The sequence below is a fragment of the Manis pentadactyla genome, chromosome 10, assembly GCF_030020395.1.
Source record: "Manis pentadactyla isolate mManPen7 chromosome 10, mManPen7.hap1, whole genome shotgun sequence".
Lineage (NCBI taxonomy): Eukaryota > Metazoa > Chordata > Mammalia > Pholidota > Manidae > Manis > Manis pentadactyla.
In genome coordinates this window covers 91,044,396-91,064,741 of record NC_080028.1, presented here as the reverse complement: position 1 = coordinate 91,064,741, position 20,346 = coordinate 91,044,396, and the positions used below count along the sequence as shown (strand labels likewise).

General features: G+C 42.6%; 1 long non-coding RNA gene across 1 annotated transcript in view; it reads right to left on the bottom strand.

Annotated features, from left to right (window-relative positions):
- The window catches only part of LOC130685149 (uncharacterized), a 47,418-nt gene extending 27,872 nt beyond the window's left edge, over positions 1 to 19,546 (bottom strand). The window contains exon 1 of the long non-coding RNA XR_008999526.1: positions 19,419 to 19,546. This is a non-coding gene — a long non-coding RNA (uncharacterized LOC130685149). The remainder of the gene's footprint in view (positions 1 to 19,418) is intronic.
- Between the last annotated feature and the right edge of the window lie 800 nt (positions 19,547 to 20,346).

Below are 20,346 nucleotides of genomic sequence, written 5' to 3'. Positions count from 1 at the left end.
GGCAAAGGACTTGAATAGACATTTTTCCAAAGAAGATATAAAGATGGGCAGCATATACATGAAAAGATGCTCAACACGACTCATCATTAGGAAGATGCAAATCAAAACCACATGAGATACCTCACACCCATTAAGGTACCTACTACCAAAAAGGTTTTAAAGAAACAGAGAATAGCAAGTGTTAGTGAGGATGTGAAGAAATTGGAACCCTTGTGCACTGTTGGTGGGAATGTAACATAATACAGCTACCATGGAAAACAGTATGGCAGTTCCTAAGAAAAGAAAAAAAAAGTAAAGTTTGAATAACCATATGATCCAGCAATTCTACTTGAGGGTTTATATCCAGAAGAATTTAAAGCAGGGTCTCCAAGAGATGTCTGTACATTCATGTTCAAAGTAGCACTATGCATAATAGCTAAATCATGGAAGCAACCCATGTGTCCACTGACAGACAAATGGATAAACAAAATGTGATCTCTATAAACAATAGAATATTATTCATCTAAAAAGGCAGGAAATTCTGACACATACTACAACATGGATGAACCTCAGGGACATTATGCTAAGTGAAATAAGCCAGTCACAAAAAGACAAATACTGTATGATCCTACCTATATGCTACACCTAGAGTAGCCACATTCATAGTGACAAAGTAGAAAACAGGTTGCTAGGAGCTAGGGGTAGGGAAGAACAGAGAGTTGTTATTTCATGGGTATAGAGCGTTTGTTTTGCAAGATGATACTGGTTACACAACAATGTGAATAGTTTTAACAGTAATGAACTATACACTTAAAAATGGTGAGGCTGGTAAACTTTGTGTGTATTTTACTATAATTAAAAATATTTTAATCATTGCTTTAAATATGTACAGTTTACTGAGTGTCAGTTTTAGTTCATTAAAGCTGTTTAAAAAATTTTTTAATTATGTCTAAAAAAACTGAGTAGAATCATATCCCTCCTCTGCTTTAAACTTTCCATGGGCTTCCCATCTCATTCAGATAAAAAGCCAAAGGTCTTGAAATAACCTGTGACCTGACATGACCTGGCTGCGACACCAACATGCCCTCATTCCCATTTCTCTCTGCCTGTCTCCACTCCAGCTACCTGACCACCTTGCTGTTCGTCAGACATGCCTGGTGCACTCCTGGAGCATTTATACAGCCTGTCTGCTTTGCCTGGAAGGCTTTTCTCCCAGGTACGTTCATGGGTCACTTCCTCACCTCTTTCAAGTCTTTACTCAAATGTCCTCTTCTCAGTGGGGCCTTTCCTGACATAGTGTTTAAAACTGAAACGCCTCCCCACCCCATAGGTCCTCGTTCCCCTTCCCTGTGTTATTTTTCTATAGAGCAATTATCAGTCTCTGAATACCACATTTTACTGACTTATTTTATCTGTATTTCTACCTAGAATTGAGCTCAAAGAGATAAGGATTTTTTATTGTTTTGTTCACTGATTATATAACTGGCAAAGTGCCTGGTGCATAGTAGATGATCAATAAATATTTGTTGCATAAATGAAGGGAGGAAGGAGCATTATCTGACCTTGACAACCAAATGTAAGGCTTCTTCATGAAATCACCCAGTCCAGTCTCTTTCACTGGGTACTTGTCAAGCTTTATGGTTTAAATTCTCTTTAAACAGACTGTCTTTGCACAGACCATTTCCAACCTTCACAAGACAGCTCTGATACCATGCCATCATCACTCCCTTTCTATGTATAAGGGGAGGCTCAAAAAGGTTAACTTGTTCAAGATCAAGGGGCTGCAAATGGCAGAGCCACCATTTAAAGCAAGAATTTGTCTCGGCCACCGAATCCCATGATGTTACCCTGAGCACCTAAATTGTTTCAACTTTCATATCCTTTCATCTCATTCATAATGGCATTGCTGACAGATTTTAACAGTTCAGTAGTTAACCCTTATGCCATAAATTTCTATTTGTCACACCCAAAACTTGATATTTTAGAAGGCCACCCTTCTGGTTTTTAAATGGAAATTGATGACATGGCATGCAGGAGCATAGGAGCTGCAAACCCCCTCCTGAATCTCTCCATCTACCTGGAGACAAAAATAGAAAAGTCAAAGCACTCAGAGCTGTAGGCCTTCCCCTCTCCAACACAGAATGCAGAGATACTATCTCAGCAATACAAGGCCCAGGCACTCCCCATGCTTAGGGGGCCCCAAGGCTTGGTTCAGCGGCCAGGGCTACAAAGAAAGGAGGGCAGCTAGGGCCACCCATTTGTGGACAGTGCTCTCCTGTCACTGCTCGAGGTGGCCTGATGTCTCTGAGAATACAGAAAGAACACAAACAAACAGATTTTTATGAGGGCTGTAACCCAATTGACAAAGGCGAGCTCTCTCAGCCTGGAAATGTCCCTGCTCTGAACCAGTTGCCTTGCCAACAAGCCACATGTTTCCACTCTGCAGAATCCAATTTCTGAGCAATGTGACAGTGACAGGTCCAGAGACATGATACACAATTCCAAGGTGCCTTTGAACATCTGCTGAATAGCTAAGAACAATGTGGATCCCTGGATATCCTTAGCAACACAGGACATGTGCTGGGCAAATGCAGGTCATGCCCAGTTTATGCAACAGCCCCCACCTATCTCACCCCACTCCAGCATCTTGCAAACTACAGATAACACAAAGGCAAGCCAAGTTCTTTATCATCATTATTATATTCATTGGAAACACTAGCATGGGACTCATTCTTTAAATATATTATTTAATCCTCATGACAACCCTATAAGGTAGATATTATTAGCATCCCATTTCAGATGAGGAAATAGATATAGAAAGTATAAATAATTTACCCTAATTCCCACAGCAGGAGTAAGGGAGAGCCAGAATTTGAACCTAGACTGTCCACCTCTAGAGTCCACCTCCTTAAACACTTGCCTATATTACCATTCTCTAATATTCTTTAAATGGTAAAGCTGAATGTCTAGTTATCATTGCTGCATAACAACACACCCCAAAAATTCACAAGGTAAAAACCTATTGTATTATGCTCATGGAAGTGTGGGTCAGGAATTTGGACAGGACACAGTAGGGACAGCTTATCTCTGTCGGCAAGGTCTTCCTGGGGCATCAGCTAAAAAGATTTGAGGATGAAAATGACTCACTAGCTGGGGATCTGTACCATCTGAAGGCATCTTCCCCAAAACGTCAGACAGCTGATGCTGGAGGGCTCCAGTACTTAGATGGGTCACTCTGCCAGAACACTTACGGGCAGCCGCTCCATGTGGTTTGAGCTTCCTCTCAGCTTGGTGGCTGGGTTCCAAAAACAAGTGTCCCCATAGGCCAAAAGCAGATCTGTCATTTTCTTAAGACTGAGACCCAGCAACTGGCACAATATCACTTCCACCATATTCTATTGGTCAGGAAGTCACAGAGTCCCAATTCAGTGGGAGGGGACACAGACCTTACCTCTCAAAGAGCTTTGGGTCATTTCATAAACAACCAATGAGATAATTTAGTCCAACCTCTTCCAGTTCTAGCTGGACAATCAAAGCTCAGAGATGTGAAATCCTTTGTCCAAGATCACATAACATCTAAGTAAGTGTTAGTCACAGGACAGTACCCAAATGCCTTCATACCCTGTCACTCTACGGCACAGCTTCTCTCTTGGCTGTACACTGGAGTCACCTGGGGAACTTTAAAAAATGCTGATGTCTGGGACCCACCCACAGAGAATCTGATTTGTTGGGAGGAGAGCCTGGGCACCACCAGGATTTATAAAATCATCCCAGGGACTCTAATACGCACCAGTGTGAGAAACACACTCTGTGCAATACCCAAAGATGGTTCCGTGCAGGTGACACCCACAGCATCCCACTGCAACTTGGCAGGTCCTGCCCCGCCATGGGGATGGTCCCACTAAGACCAGACTTTTGACAGCTTCACCTGGTTCACAGACTTTTTCTGAACCATTTGTCCTCCTTGACACACTTCTCATCTCCTCTGTTCCTGCCCCTCCTGCCCCCCAGGTACCCCTCAGAAGTGACCCTGCTCTTTTAACACTCAACTCAACCTCTTGGCCATCAAGAGTCAAGTACACCTCTTGGCCATCATCTACCAGCTGCAGGAATTCACTTCTGCTTTGGGATCCCTTACTGGTGCAAGCCCAAAGGCCAGGTTCTCCTGCTTAACCCACCTCCACCCCTGGGTGTTCCCCTCCAGCTCCAAATATGTCTTCCTTCTGCTTGCTGGGCCATAGCACTGGGGTAAAAGTGCTGTCTAAATCATGCTTTAAAAGGGTGATTCTGTGAAACCACTGCTTTGGCGGGAAACAATATCTATCAACTTAAGTACTTCACTGAAATAATTGGTCAGTTGCATCATACGTCATGCATAACAAACAGGCCAAAAGCATTGGCCTAAATAAATATTTTCAGTGTTTCTCCTTCGATTTAGAGTCTCCTAAAGGCCAAATTTTAAAAATATACAAAAGAAGGAGCCTTTCTGATCTTGCTATTCTATTGGGTTTACTGATTTATATCAGGTCAGGAGAAGATGTCCATAGTTTTATCAGATGTAGATATTTCCTGATAATAATTTTATAAAATATATTTATTATTCATCTTATGCAAAGAGGAGTCTTTCTAAACTTCCCAGGCAATGTTTTTGTAAGCTGAACTCTATTGTAAATGTTCCAAAGAAGAGATATTTAAAGGAACTCTTCATCAAGGTTTATTATACTATTCTCTTTACTTTTTTTTTTTTCCCATAACAAAGTTAAAAGAGGGAGAGAGGAGAGAGGAGGTCTGGTGAGCCTCAGGGCATTCTATAGTAAAGTAAAAATTCTTCATATAAGATAATGCAAGTAATACCCTTCCCCCAAAAAACAAACCTGTGTTTGTTATTTCTGTGTATGTGTGCATTTTCAAGTTGCATATACCTATACAAAAACATATATAAAGCATATGTGTATTTTCATATATATCATGTATCTTTATCATGTATATCATATATGTGTTTATAGCATATATATCACATACATGTTTTATAAATTCTAATTTCTCTAGTCTGGGGCTCTAAAAAACATCTAAAATAATTATTCTTATGAAGCCTTCGTCTCTAGCGGTCTTCACTTTTTCTCCCTCCCCCTCTTTAGGTCTCGCTGCTGGGCAAGTGAGAGGTTCACATCCACCCTGGTTTCCCATCTGCTTTCTATACACATGCATACACTTTAAGACATAGTCACCCTTGGGTGGCACAGTGACATTCCCTGCAGCCTGTAATTACTTCTTCCACCTGGCCCTTTGTTTCTTTGGTTTTCCTCTATAAATTTCTGGTCCTACCCCAGTCTATGATACGGAGTTAATCAATTCTTCCTCAGCACCCTGTCCACTGACATAAATTCTGAAAGGCACTGCTGCGTGCAGACCAAAGTGGTTATAAGGCACTGCCCTGCATGGATTCCGTGGGCTTGGAGAGACGAGAAGGGGAAGCCAGCAAGAGTGTGAACACTGTCAGGTCCCTGAGGCCCAGGAAAGCACAAGCACGATGTCGGAAGCAGGACCAAGGCAGCGCCTTGAGAGCCACGGACAACACCCCCAATGCCAAGATGGTGTCTCACTCCCTCAGTTTTCTTTTTATTGCCTTCTTTCTCTCTGCCTCACCCAGTTGGCAGGCACTTAAAGCCCAGTTGTCAAAACTCAACAGCATATGACCTGATCCCCCATTTCCTTGCCCAGGTTCCCATGACACAGCATTTCCATCAACAGCATGAACTAAATAAAAGACCCAAAGGCAATGTTTAGCCCTTAGTCCATAACCATGGTTTCCTTAGAACAGGTGAATCCTGTAGTCAGAAATCCTAAATCCTAAGAATCCTAAAATCAAAGAGAATCCAGATGTCTCCAATTCCTTTCAGAAGCATTTGAGGACAAAACCGCTAAGGACAATTTCCCAAAGGGGAGAGTTGTACATTATGAACTTGCCACAGTCTCTTGGTCTTTTTTTCAAATACTTCCTTTATACCCAATATATCATGACTAATGTCATCCACTCACTTTTAAATATTTTCTTAAAAAGGGGGAATTTTTTTAGCCAGTCAACAAATGCCCATACAATAATTTCTAGCAAAATCTTGGGCAGAAAAAGGCATAATTATAAATGTTGAAGTGGTAAGCTATGGGATGGTCATTTCCATATATAAATATGTAACAGAGTAGAGCCCATGAAGGGTATATATCAGACACTGGCCTGGCTGAAAGTCCATGTTTAAGTTGTCCAAGAGTATGTGAGGGGTTAACCAATGCTTAAGTGAACAAAAAATATTGAAAATACCAACTGGGATAGTTTTCTTTCAAATGAAATAACCACAAAATGGAAACTGTATAAATTCTCAGCCCTTTATTTTCCAGCTCTTTATGTACTACTCTCCCAAGAAAATTCCTTGAATTAATGCATCTTATCAGCCTGTGGCAGATTGCGTTTCTCAAAATTGCCTTAATAATACCACTTATCTTACATGTTCTTCTTACAACATGATTTCAGCACTCCTGTTGAGAGGTGGGAGTCAGTGGTCCCTCCTCTTGAACCTGGGAGGGATTTGACTGTGGTGCTTTGTGACTTCCAAGACCAGGTCAAAAAACACCCGGCCGTCTGGGGATGCTCACTCATGAAACTGAGTCGCCATGCTATGGGGAAGCCCAGGCCACATGGAGAGGCCACATGTGGGTGCCCTAGTCAACAGGCAACAACCACAGAGACACAGACGTGTAGTAAGGAAGGCTTTGAGATAACTCCAGCCCCAGACATCATCTGACTGGAACTACAGAAGAGACCCGGAGCAAGAATTGCTAGCTGAGCCCAGATAACATCCAGAACCATAAGAAATAATAATACAGTATCTATTGTCATTTTAAGCCACTAAGTTTTATGGTAGATAATCATGTAACAATAGATAACTGGAACATACTCATTGTTAAACATCAGCTCTAACACAACTGAATATTATGCATACAATGGTAGTCAAGAAGATATTAGAAGAAAATTTAATTTCATCAAGACCAGTGACCCACCCAAAAATGAGCCTGTTTCAATAAAACCTTAGTCCTTTACAGTATTCAAAGCAGCAAAAGCATCTTCTATTTTGATACTGAAAAAGCAGTAACACGCTTAATAATTAAGAATTTAGACTCCAGAGCCAGACATACTGGATTGGAATCCCTAGTCTGCCACTTTCTAGCTGTGTAACCTTGGCCCAGTCACTCCAGTCCTCTGTTTCCTCATGTGTAAAATGGGGATAATAATAGCATCTGTCTTACATGGTTATTACAAGTGTCAGCTGAGATGATATGTACAAAGTATGGTAGCTAGCACAGAGTAAGTATCCAGTAGATGTGAGGTCCTGTCATTGTGGTGGTGAATGCTGATGTTATTATCACTATTTCTCAAAATTAGCTTGTAAATATATTTCACATCATATCTGTCATAATCCTGAGAGGAAGGACTTATTATTCACAATTAAGGAAACCAGTTCAGAAAGGTCACTTGACCTGCCCAAGATCACACAGCTTTGGGGTGGGTGAAGTGGAAGTAGAACAGGTATGTAAACCCTGGTGTCTCCTAAGCCACTCCTCCCTTTTACAGTATCCACCTCTCTACCAAGAGGTTTCCCAGCCTGTGGTTAAGCACTTTCAGTGATGGGGAGCTCACTGCCACTGAGGCAGCCCTGACAATCCATCTTTCAATAGCTCTGTCTGTGGCATGTTTATCCTTCCAAAAGGCTGGAATCTGTCTCCATGTAATGTCTATTCACTGGTCTAACTGTGCCCTGCAGGACCACCAGGAACAAATCTGCTCCCTTTCACATAACAGCCCTCAAATTTTTTAAAGTCCCCATCATGTAATCCCCACCAAGTCCTCTTTGCTCCAGACCCCACATGCCCAGGTCCTCCAGCCATCCCTCCTCCAGCGCCTGGTTGTGAATCCCCTTCCCACCTGGGCCTCCTTCGCTGCCTCAGGCTGGGCGGGAGGCATGTGCTATTGATGACCAGACAAGTTTTTTTCATCCTGCCCCCAGAGGCTTTTAATACATTTATGCTCTCTCAGGATGACACTCCAAGAGTACTAAGAACTGCTGTCACTCTCTCTGTCATCATTTAGGACTCAGGCATTTCTCCATATAATCATTTTTTTCTCTCCCAAGAGGCTGCCTGCTTGAAGAAACTGTCATATTCTCCATTCAAGGGGAGCCAAAATGTGCTGAGGCACACGAGCATACCTCTGCCAGGTGGCTCCTTCCAAACACTTTTCTGATGTACCAGCTTGTGGTAAGGAGGTAAACTAACCTGCAGTCACGGGCACTGGCCTTATCCCAGCTCCCTGAGGCCTTACTACCCCAGAGAGGAAGGAAGTATTTTTGCAGGCTAGGTTAGATTATGCTGTGGTAACAAAAAACCCTAAAATCACTGTGGTTTAGCTACAAAAATTCATCTTTTATTCATGAGAAGCTCACTGTGGAGCTGGCAACACCCTAGGGCAGTTTCCTTTCAAGTGGTGACTCATGGGTCCAGGGGACCTGCATCCTATAGTCACACATGTGGAAGTCGTGGCTCCAGGATACCAGGCCAAGGAAGAGCCGGCTCTGAATTGCTTCAACCTAGAAGCAGCATAGATCACTGCTGCTTATAGTCCACTGGCCAGAACTAGTCACAGAGTGCGTCAGCCCTACCACTAACTCTACCCACCTGCAAGGGAACTGGGATGTGGGTGAGCATGTGGATATTCAAGCAGCAGTAAAATGTTCTGCCATAGAATCTCAGTGGCCTTTTGACTCCGAAACACCTCCCTACACATCTAGGTGAATCACTGAGTACAAAGCTTCCCACACCCTCTCCTGATTGTTCATAGGCTCTTCAGCATCCTCAGTGTTTGATGACTGCTGTCATCAGTGTCACTCTCTGAGCCCCTGCATGATGGCTTTAACTGGCAGCTGCAGATGACTCCCTCCCATCTCTGTCTCCTGCCCTTGGCTCAGCTGAGGCCCTCATCATTGCTTTCCTAAGTCTATCATCATAGTGTTCTTAGCTGATTGGCATTCCTCTTGGCCACACCGTCCATTATCTTTTTAAAATTCTAATCTGAGTGTATACCCTTACTCCACTTCAAACCCTACCATAGCTACAGTGCCAACAAGATAAATCCCATTTCCTTAGAACTGCATAAAAAATATTTTTTAGTGTGGTCCCAAAGATCCTTCCAGCCTTATTACCCAATGCCCCACTCCTGTGTTCCCTGTGTTCAAGCTACCCCAAACTCACATCCTTTTCTCCAGGCACCATATTGCCCAGAGAGCTCCTCCCAATCAGCAGCAGCTGTAGAAACTCTACTGCCCTCACCACCCCCCGCTCAAGTGTCTTGTCCTCTATGCCAACTTCTCCATTTCTCTCCCACAGAGCTAACTGTCCCCATTCCAGATTCCAGATACCCTGTTAGTGTACCTCAATTGTACTTCTGCGTTGGTGTATCCATCTCTTCCACTCAGTGGATTTTTCACTGGCAGTGGCCAGTCCTTATTCATCTCCATATCTCTAGTGGATAGAATAATTCCTGGCCCAGGGTATGTGTCAATGAATGTTAAATAAACCCATGTTATGAATGGCCCCATCCCATCTTATACTGATGAGAAAGAAGTCATTCCTTCATATACTGCTGTTTTTATTCCAAAATCGTGAAAGAAACAGTAAATGGAGAAAATAACAATAATACAGCTCACAGCCTGGGCTAGGAGCTTAAAAGGAGAGTATTAAATTCCCTAAAATTTTCCCAGCACTCAGAAGACCCAAGGCCCCTGAAGTACTGTTTTCACTTTCTGGATCATTCTGTAGTGGTCTCTCCTTCACTTGGAAAATTCTTATGAGGGTGGACTGAAAATAGTTGTTTGATTAGCCCTGTATTGAGCTATTTCAGTGCACTCCTCCTGAACAGAGAGATTGCATGCACTGAAATGAAAGGAAAGCATGTATGAAAGCTCTGATTATTCAGAGGAGGGGGATGGGAAGAAATAAAAACTCTCCAGAAAGCCTTCAGCACTGTAACTAAATGCTAATGTTTAGAGATATACCAATATTTCAGGAAGCTATTGGTAGTGCCACACTAAAGCTCATTCTAGTTTTAAAGAGAAATATTTGACTTGGAGGGATGGACCCCATGCTGGCTCCAAGATAAACTTTCCTAGCTCTCTCAGGCCAATTTTAATGCTAAGAGCAGCTCCACCAGAGTAAAAGTTCATTTTTGAGAGCCAAGCTGTGAATTATGCTACAGGCTGAGCTGAGCAGTTGTCTTTTGCTGATGAAGGCAGAAGCCGGAACATGATACAGAAGTGGAGGGGGACAGTCAGGGACATGCAGGGGGGATTATCACAGAAGGTCAGACTAATTAAATCGAAAGAAGTCACCAGAGAGCTTGCGCCCCCCACACACACACACACCATATTCAAATGCTCTGACACATGCAGTGGTTGATAAGAGAGAGAGGGTTGAATTGCCACTTTCATCTGCCTGGAATGACAACAGTCAACCAAATAAAACTTTTTAGTATTGGTTTAAGCCCAGGTGGGGACAGAAGAATTGAAACTGCTGCCAATTCCTAATTATGCAGTTGAATCAGAGACAGGGAGTTAGGAGAGGCAAAGTCCAATTGCCTTTCTGATTTAGCTATTTAACACACAGTGGTTGCACAACTATTGTGTGCCCGGCATAGCACTGGGTGCAAGGGATAAAACAAATAAGAAATGTTCCTTGCCCTCAAGGAGCTCACAACTGATAAACATTTATGTAATAGTACTGTACAGTGTGATCCATGCTCTAACAGTTATCTAAAGATGGCAAGGAGCACTTTAGCACCAACTACCCAAGTAATGTTGGGGCCAGCTCCATAAAGGAGGTAACACATGAGCAAGCCCTGAAGAGTGGGTAAATATTCTACCATGGTGAGCAGAAGAAAGGCAAGGAAGGCAGAGGCCATACTGCATTCAAAGGTCAGAAGGCTTGAAACCATGACCTCTGCAGTATTTGGAAGTATAGAGATGGTGAGACGTTGAATCCATGCCAAAGAATGCTGGAGATGCAATTCATAAGGCAATCAGGCACCAGAGCCTGAAGGACTTGAATTCCCTGCAAAAGCATTTAGAATTCATCTTTTAGGCAATGGGGAGCCACTGAAGATTTGTAAAGGTGACATGATCCAAAATATATTTGAGAAAGATCACTTGGCCACAGATGGATGATGGAAAAGACATCTGGGAGATAGTCTCTTTCCAAAGGTGCTAACAAATGCCCCGCTGGTGGTCTAAGCAGCACCTTCTCTCTGTCCTCTCTTTTCCTGCTCATCCTCATAATGGAGATGCTGCCAAACAAGCAATTCCTGAGAACTTAGTGTGTGAGCTCAGCCATGTACTGTTTGCTCTCAGATCCATAGAGTGTGCTAAAGCCAGCTTATACCAGTTCATACCAACTCATACAGGCTCATGAGAGCCAACTGTGCACATATTTTTGGCTTCAATGACACCCCATTGGTAGCTTGAAATTGGCCATTGTGGGAGGTTTCTTACACCTCAGAATCTGCAAAGACTATAAACGAGGACTTTTTTCTGTTCCAGAGAGCCATTTATTAAACATCTTATCAGCACACCACTTTGAAAAGATTCAGTCCCAGCCCCCCATAAGAGCAATATCTATTTAAAGAGAATAAACCAGTACATATGAAATGATGCAAGAACAATTCAGTTCAGAGTTTAGCACCCACTAAAGGAATCATGAAGCACCGGGGAGTGGGGGCAATGGTAGAAAAGAAATAAAAGGCCCTTGAGTGACAGCCAGGCTCTCCTCGCCTCAGACTCTGTCACTCTCACCCAACCTGGGGGTTAATCAATTAGGTTCCATCTGGGAGTAATTACATCCTGTATGGTGTCATGACTAGTGATCTCCAATTATAGTTCTGTCACCTGAGATGACAAGTAACCTCAAAACTAAGTGTGCTGTCACAACTGAAGACTTAGAAAGAACCTCAGAGGAGAATACAGCCCAAGCCCCATATTATTCATCCATTAAATGAGGCATCCACTCATAGTGACTTAACTAAGGACTCACAGCTTTTAACAGCAGACTACAAACATGATCACAGGGCTCCTCTCAGCTCAGCAGACATTCCAGTGCCCATGCCAGTTTACATTGTAAAGGGATGTCCCGTAAGGACAGCCAGTCCTTTCTTTAGACCCTCTAAATATATTTTATACAGTATTGCCCAAGACTGGCATACTCTTCCTGTCTTCAGTACTCCTGGGAATACCTGGTATCCAGGAAATGCATACCAGATACTAATAATGTTAACAGAAGGGAAATTTAATCAATAACATATACAATCAGCAAATCAGCAAACACATATGCAGACTGACTTTTGAGGCTCCATGAGGAGTTTGGCCATGAAGCTTATGCTGTGGCACCCCAGAACTTGGATCTCATATACCAAAATATTTTTCTAAGAAGTTTTTTGGTGCTAAAATAGAATTGCCAACTTATTCTTTTGCCAAAGCAAGAAAAACATACTAGCACCATTTCATGAAGTAATAGATATTTAAAGCCCCCAAATTTAGAATGAACAAATTCTCAGAATAAAAACATTCATGTAAATGTACTATGTATGACCACATAAAAAACATACTATGCTAGCCATTACTTTGCTCACTGCACCATGACTGCTGGAGGAGACCTGGTGGGAGGAAGTGCCAAGCCAGTGTAGACATATTTGGAATCACCCAACTCTTGTATGTACATGTTCTTCATCTCACTTACGGTGGCTGAAGAGCAAGAGCATTCTCTTGGGTTGTTTCATCCAGGACCAGGTGGTGAGCATCATTGCTAGAATCCTTCAGGCCTCTTCCATTTACAGAGCCTGGTTCTGTGACATCCTTGCTCCCACATTACAGCCTAATATAAGAAGGAGGAAGAAACCCCAGTTCCTTTGCCTTATGAAAGACCATCTTTGCTCCTCTGTTTCTCAAGTGTTAGAGATTTCAAGAACAAACTAAGCCCACAGTTAGCAGAAGGAAGGAAATTACAAAGATCAAAGCAAAAATAAAAGAAATAGAGACCAAAAAAACAATAGAAAAGATCAACAAAACTAAGAGCTGATTTTTAGAAAAGATAAAATTGACAGATGTTTAGCTAGTCTAAGAGAAAAGAGAGAAAACTCAAATAACATAAATTAAAGAGGAACCATGACAACTAATATCACAGAAATGCAAAGGATCATAGGAGACTACTATGAACAAGACTATGCCAACAGATTGGATGACCTAGAAGAAACAGATAAATTCCTAGAAACATACAACCTACCAAGACTAAATCATGAAGAAATAGAAAATCTGAACAGACCAATCATGAGTAAGGAGATTGAATCACTAATCAAAAATCTCCCAAAAGAAATTCCAGGACCTGATGGTTTCCCTGGTGATTTCTACCAAACATTTAAAGAAGAATTAACCCCAATCCTTCTCAAACTTCTCCAGAAAATTGAAGAGGAGGAAATACTTCCAAACTCATTTTACAAGGCCAGCATTACCCTGATACCAAAGCCAGACAAGGACACTAAAAGGAAAGAAAACTATAAGCTAATAACCTTCATGAATATAGATGTAAAAACTCTCAACAAAATATTAGCAAACCAATTCAATAAAACATTAAAAGGATTATATATCATGATCAAGTAGAATTTATCCTTGGGATGCAAGAAGGCTTCAACATACACAAGTCAATAAATGAAATACATCATATTAATAGAATGAAAGACAAACATCATAAGACATCCCAATAGATGCAGAAAAAGCATTTTACAAACTACATCCTTTCATGATAAAAATTCTCAACAAATTGAGTATCAAAGGAACATACTTCAAGATAATAAAGGCCATACATGAGAAGCCCATAGCTAACATTATATTCAATGGTGAAAGTTTAAAAACATTTTCCTTTAATATCAGGAACAGGACAAGGGTGCCCACTCTCTCTACTCCTATTCAACATTGTACTGGAAGGCCTAGCCAGAGAAATCAGGCAAGAAAAAGAAATAAAAGCCATCCCAAGAGGAAAGGAAGAAGTAAAACTGTCTTTGTTTCCATATTATGTAATTTTATATCTGCAAAATTCTACAGATTCCACAAAAAAACTGTTAGAACTAGCCAATGAATTCAGCTAAGTTGCAGGATACAAAATCAACATATAAAAATCTATTGTTTCTATATGCTAATAATGAAATATTTGAAAAAGAAATAAAACAATTTCAGTCACAATGCTGTCATAAACAATAAAATACTTAGGAATAAATTAAACCAAGGAGGTTAAAGACCATACAGTGACAACTATGACTTTGATGAAAGAAATTGAAAAGACACAAACAAATGGTAAGACATCCTGTCTTCATAGATTAGAATAATTAATATTGTTAAAATTACCATACTACCCAAAGCCATCTATAGAGTCAATGCAAGCCTTATCAAGATCCCATGGCACTTTTTATAGAAATAGAACAAAACAATTCTAAAATTCTTATGTAACCACAAAAGACCCCAAATAGCCAAAGCAATCCTGAGAAAGAACAACAAAGCTGGATGTACCACAATTCCTGCTTTTAAGCTATAATACAAAGCTATAGTAATCAAAACTGTATGGTATTGGTACAAAAATAGACTCATAAAACAATGGAACAGAATCAAGAACCCAGAAATAAACTCTTTCCTATATGATCAACTAATATATGAGAGCCGAGACTACTCAATGAGGAAAGGATTCTCTCTTCATAAATGGTGATGGGAAAACTAGATAATCACATGTAGAAGAATGAAATAGGACCCCTATCCTATACTACTCACAAAAATTAACTCAAAATTAAAGACTTAAACATAGGACCTAACACTATAAAACTCTTAGAAGAAAACATGGGACTTGACACTGGTCTTTGCAATGATTTTTTGGATAGGACACCAAGAGCACAAGCAACAAAAGCAAGAATAAAAACTGACACTGTATCAAACTAAAAAGTTTCTACACACCAAAGGAAACAATCAACAAAATAAAGGGGTAACCTACCAAATGAGAGAAAATATTTGCAAATCATATATCTGATAAGGGGTTAATATACAAAATATATAAGGATCTTAGCAAGTCAATAACAAAAAACAATCTGATTTTTAAAATGAGCAGAGGAAATGTACATATTTTTCCAAAGAAAAAATGCAAATGGCCAACAGGTTACATGAAAAGATGCTTGGTATCATTAATTGTCAGGGAAATGCAAATCAAAATATCAGTGAGATACTATCTCATACCTTTACGAACAGCTATTATCAAAAAGACAAGAAATAACAAGTGCTGGCAAGGTTGTGGAGAAAAGAAAACCATATTGGTGGGAATGTAAATTGGTGCAGCAACTATGGAAAACAGCATGGAGTTTCTTTGAAAATTAAAAATAGCATGACCATATGGTCCAGCAATCTCACTTCTGGGCAGATATCCAAAGGAATTGAATTTAGGATCTCAAAGAGATATCTGCCCTCCCATGTTCACTATAGCATTATTTACAATAGCAAAGCTATGAAATCAAACAAACAAAATGTCCAACTGCAGGTGAATGAATAAAGATATAGTACATATATACAATGGAATATTATTCAACCATAAGAAAAAAAGAAATCCTGCCATTTGTAACAACATGGATGGGCTTTGAGGGCATTATACTAAGTGAAATAAGTCAGATGGAGAAAGACAAATGCTGTATGATCTCACTTGTATGTGAAATCTAAAAAGAGAAAACCAAACTCAGAAACAGATTAGAATGGTAGTTGGAGCCAGGGGGTGGGAGAAATGAGATGTCAGTCAAATGGTACAAATTTCTAGCTATAAAATGAATACTTCTGGGCATCTAATGTATAACATGATGACTATAGTTTACAATACGATATGATATACTTCAAATTTGCTAAGTGAGTAAACCTTAAATTTTCTCATCACAAAACGTAAGTGGTAGTTAGATGAGATGATGGGGGTATTAGTCACCCCCACTGCGGCCCTCATTTTCACGGTACATAAGTATAACAAATCATCACATTGTACACCTCAAACTTACACAATGTTATATGTCAATAATATCCCGATAAAGCTGGGGCAGGAGAAATGGTAGAGATTTCATAAATTAAAAAAAACATTCATTGGCTCTCTCAGTGCAGGTGGATGTAGTAAATTCACAAAATATAATCTCAAGGCTCAAAGGCTCCTAAAGCTTTAGGTCTGTGCTGTTGCTGGCGCTTGAGTTTAAAACTTGGATGGATGTTTGACATCTCCTGAATCACAGAGAGTAGGAAAAAAAATAGCATCCCAGGGCATGTGAACATATTGAACTGTACAAGGTCCACAGTTGTTGGTAAGTTATAGAACCCTAAAATGGCAGTAATGAAAGTGTCCTTTTGGAGTAACTAGTCCAGGGCTCACAAATCGGTTTCATTGAACATGTATCCTCCATCTGAGCAGGAGGGGCAGCCTGGGGTGTGGAGGAGAAATGAGGCTGCCTCTGGGCTCAAAGGGGGAAATACTGTGGTCAAGTGAGTTACATCTGCCATGGACTCTGGAAGGAGAGAGGCTGAGCTCATCGGGGACCCAAGCAAACTTCCTTGTTACAATTAGGAAACAAGGCAGTGAAGTGATTCTTCCCACCAGGCCCTCCTACCCCGCAGCTTTGGCTACTGAGCTTCCCACCACGGCAGCTCCATGAACCGACCTCATTCTCTCCTTGGTTCATATTCCCTCATCCGTTCACACCCGAACCCTGGGTTATACTTGCCAGCAATTGCAACTCCCTGAACTTCCCTTCCAGGCCTTTCTTTCTCCTTCTGTGACAGGCTGGAAATTCAGTCTCCAGTGTTCCACCTGCTCCGTGAGGCCCTCCCAGGAAGTGAGGAACAGTCAGCCTCCCTGCCTGAGCCATTCCCTGCTTGGCATGTTTTTGAGATGTCTTTAATTTAGGCCCCTGTGCCCTTACCTAGATGGGTTTGACTTAACTGGTGTTTGAGCCTTACCTGTTCCTTAATTTATAAGCGACAAGGTCCTGTAGAGAAGAGGTTGGGTCTTTGTATTCTATGCAGTGCATAATAGGGAACAAAATAAATATTTGTGAAATGAGAAAATGAGAGGATTTAATTAAGTCTCGTGTTAACTCATTTGAACTTTGGAGCTTCAAACCCAAAGTACAAAGCTTTAAATCTGCCATGAGACATGCATGTCACCTCCTTCCTGCTGTAGATCACAACCCCCATCCACACTACTGAAGTTCTACACCATTTTTCCAGGGAGTCTGCGTGGCTGCCCCTATGAGGAGTGTGGTGGTTTCTGAATTTTATTTTCCCAGCAGAACTCTGGGGTCAGATGAAATAACTCACCAACCCCCAAATATAAAACAGCAAAAAGCAGAGAAGTGAGGCTCCCTGCTTTTACTACCCCTTGATCCTTTCAGTAGCCCCTGACCCACTCCCACTGTCTCCCTAGGACCCCCCCAGGACCCCCCAGATTCCTAGAGCTCAGTGGGCCTCCCAAGGGCTTCCCACTCAGTCCTTTCTCTCCAGGATCCTTCATCCAGCCCAACCCACACTCAGCTGCCAGCCCAATGTTAACACTGGTCTCATCTTAACACCCCTTTCAGCCTGTCACTCTGTGGTGCCACCAAGACCAAACCCTCCAGCCAGCTCCATGGCCTGAATGAAACACAGCCCACCTATGTCCCACTCCTTTCCTCTGCTCATGTTGCTCAGCTCCAGTGGGGTGCCTTATCCACACCACGCTGTTCTCACTCACAGGACTTCCTGAGCCTCGGCTTCTCACCCACTGCTCTCCTTATCTAGTCCTCCCCGTGAACAATTGGCCCTTTATCCACCCCACCCTCAGCTTCTTCTTTTGGATTCCATAGCCTGACACCACCATTCACTCATGCTAAAATCCAGAGAGTCACCCTAAACATTCCCTTTCCTCTGCCTGATCTTATACATCCAATCAACCACCTGTGTATCAGAAACCTATGCCCCTCTCCTCCTCATTGTCATGGCCCTATTTTGGACTCTCTTTTCTCTTTCAAGGATTCCTAGAAAAGCTTCTTGATGGGTCTCCCTCCCTCACCAATCCACCTTGTCGCAGCTGCAGGACCATCCACCTAAACCACAGGGCTCTCCCGTAGCCTGCCTTCCAACTGCCCCCATTGGCTTTGTGTTAAGGTCCAAGCTCTAAACTCACTATAAAAGGCTATTCGTCCTTGGCCCCCACCCGCCTTTCCGACCTTGTCTTCTACCACTGCCACAGGCTCACCCAGCAGTTCAGCTGCCCTAAGCCGTCACCGCTCTTCTCTGGGGCCATTTCCCTCTCACTCAGAGCAGACTGACATTCCACCAATAAGGACTGGTAGGACAGAATCGGTCTGTAAGCACAGAAAGGCTTTTGAACAAATTGATAAACAGTCACTGGCCCAAAGCCCCAAGTGCCCTGCTACCCAGCCCCTACCCCGGCAACCACACGATGACTGGCCCAGCAGAAGCCAAGCTCTTCAGTACCTGGACTCTCACCCCTGCCTGGAAACACCTCTGCCTGGATCACCTTCCTACCCCTGATGTCCCCTACTTCTCCTTCCCCCCGCCTCTCAGGCACTCTCTATTCTGTGTTCCCTTAGAACCTTCTTTGGGTTTCTATTATGCAACTTGTCCTGTTACATTGCGATTTCTTACACATCTCTCTCTCCCACTCAACCAAGAGCTCGTTGGAAGCTAAATCCACATCATATGCTCAATGAGTGTTTGGTGAACTAGGCCTTCTGGCAGTCTGGAAGAGTCCTACCTCCTTAAAGCTCTCCAACTCCTGATAGTCATAACTCTAGATTTTTGAATATCTAGTGCCTCCCCAGGGGTTACTTTGTGCAGAGCTAAGCACATAGTAGGTGCTTAATAAATACTATTTCTAAGGCTGATATGTATGTATCCCTCCCCACAAAATGAGGCTATAGCCCTTCTGAGCTGAAATCAAGAGATCCAGCTGGGGCCAAGGAAACCAAGAACTATGTGCCAAAGACAGCTAAGCACACTTGTCCACACAGCTGGCGAGCCAAGAACCACTCACACAGCTCTGCCTGTAAAGGAGGAACACTTTGCCAGCCCCCCTTCCTCCACCCCTCCAGAAGCTTTTCCTCCTGCCTCTGTTGAGATCCCAAATAAGACAGCCCAAAGCCAGGCTAGAAAAAGATAAAGGAGGGGATCAAACAAGGATCTTGTTTAGGCTGCATGATGCTGTGTGATTTTAAAGGAGAGAGAAAACAGAATCAAAAGCATGTCTTTGCTCTTTCAGAGACAAGCACAAGCAAAATCACCCAGGCTTTCTACCTTCAGCAGATCTCTGCTAACAGGCCTGGTAACACCACGAGGATGGTAGGTGTTGGCTCACGCACCTCCTTTGTGAGGCCTGGAACAGCTAAATCTCTTCTGTCATCAGTGCTCCTGGGAAGGTGGGGGAGGGAGCGGGAGGGAAGAGAGGAGGAAGGGAAAGAGTCTAAAGGAGGGAGGGAGGGCGGACGAGTGCAATCAGCAGCTACTCCAGGGCAGGCACTCTGCCAAGTACTTTGCACATGCGTCCTCTCCCTGAACCATGAAAAGAGCCCTCTGAGCCGGGTATTGTCCCTATTTTAAAGCAGAGGGAACTGAGGCTGGGTGAAGCCCTTTGATTTGCCAAAAGGTAAAAGGCTAGCAAGTGGCAGAGCTGAAATCGTTAGCCAAGATGTCTGATTGTGGTTCTAACATGCTGTCCGGGCACTGCCCCCTCCATCCCTTCCTGCAGATTTCCCCAAATCTCCAGCAGGACCAAGCTTTACTTGACATCCAGTCACTCTCCCTACTGTCTGCTTGGCTAAGCAGGTCCACACCCGCTGTGGCTTCTAGTCATCAAGGGAGTTTACTCAACACCCGCATGCATGCATGTGCTTTTCACAAGGTCAGGGTCTAAGATTAATGGTGGATGGGGATTAAGGAGAGCACCGTCCCCATGAGCCCAAGGCAAGTGGCACACTAGGCTCGCCCCTTGTTGGAGCATCTGTTTGAAATGTCTCCTACACAGGCCAGGCCTTCCTTGGTTACACTGACCCATCCCCCAGCCTCCTCTCTATCACAACACGCCTTTATTTTCTCCTATTCCCTCACCCTGGTCTGGAATTACTCTTCCTGTGTGTTTCCTTGTTCAGTGTCTAGCTGCCCCCGCAGAATATAAAGCCCAGCTCTGACAGGCACGGCAGCCTGTCCAGGAGGTCTGAGTCAGACC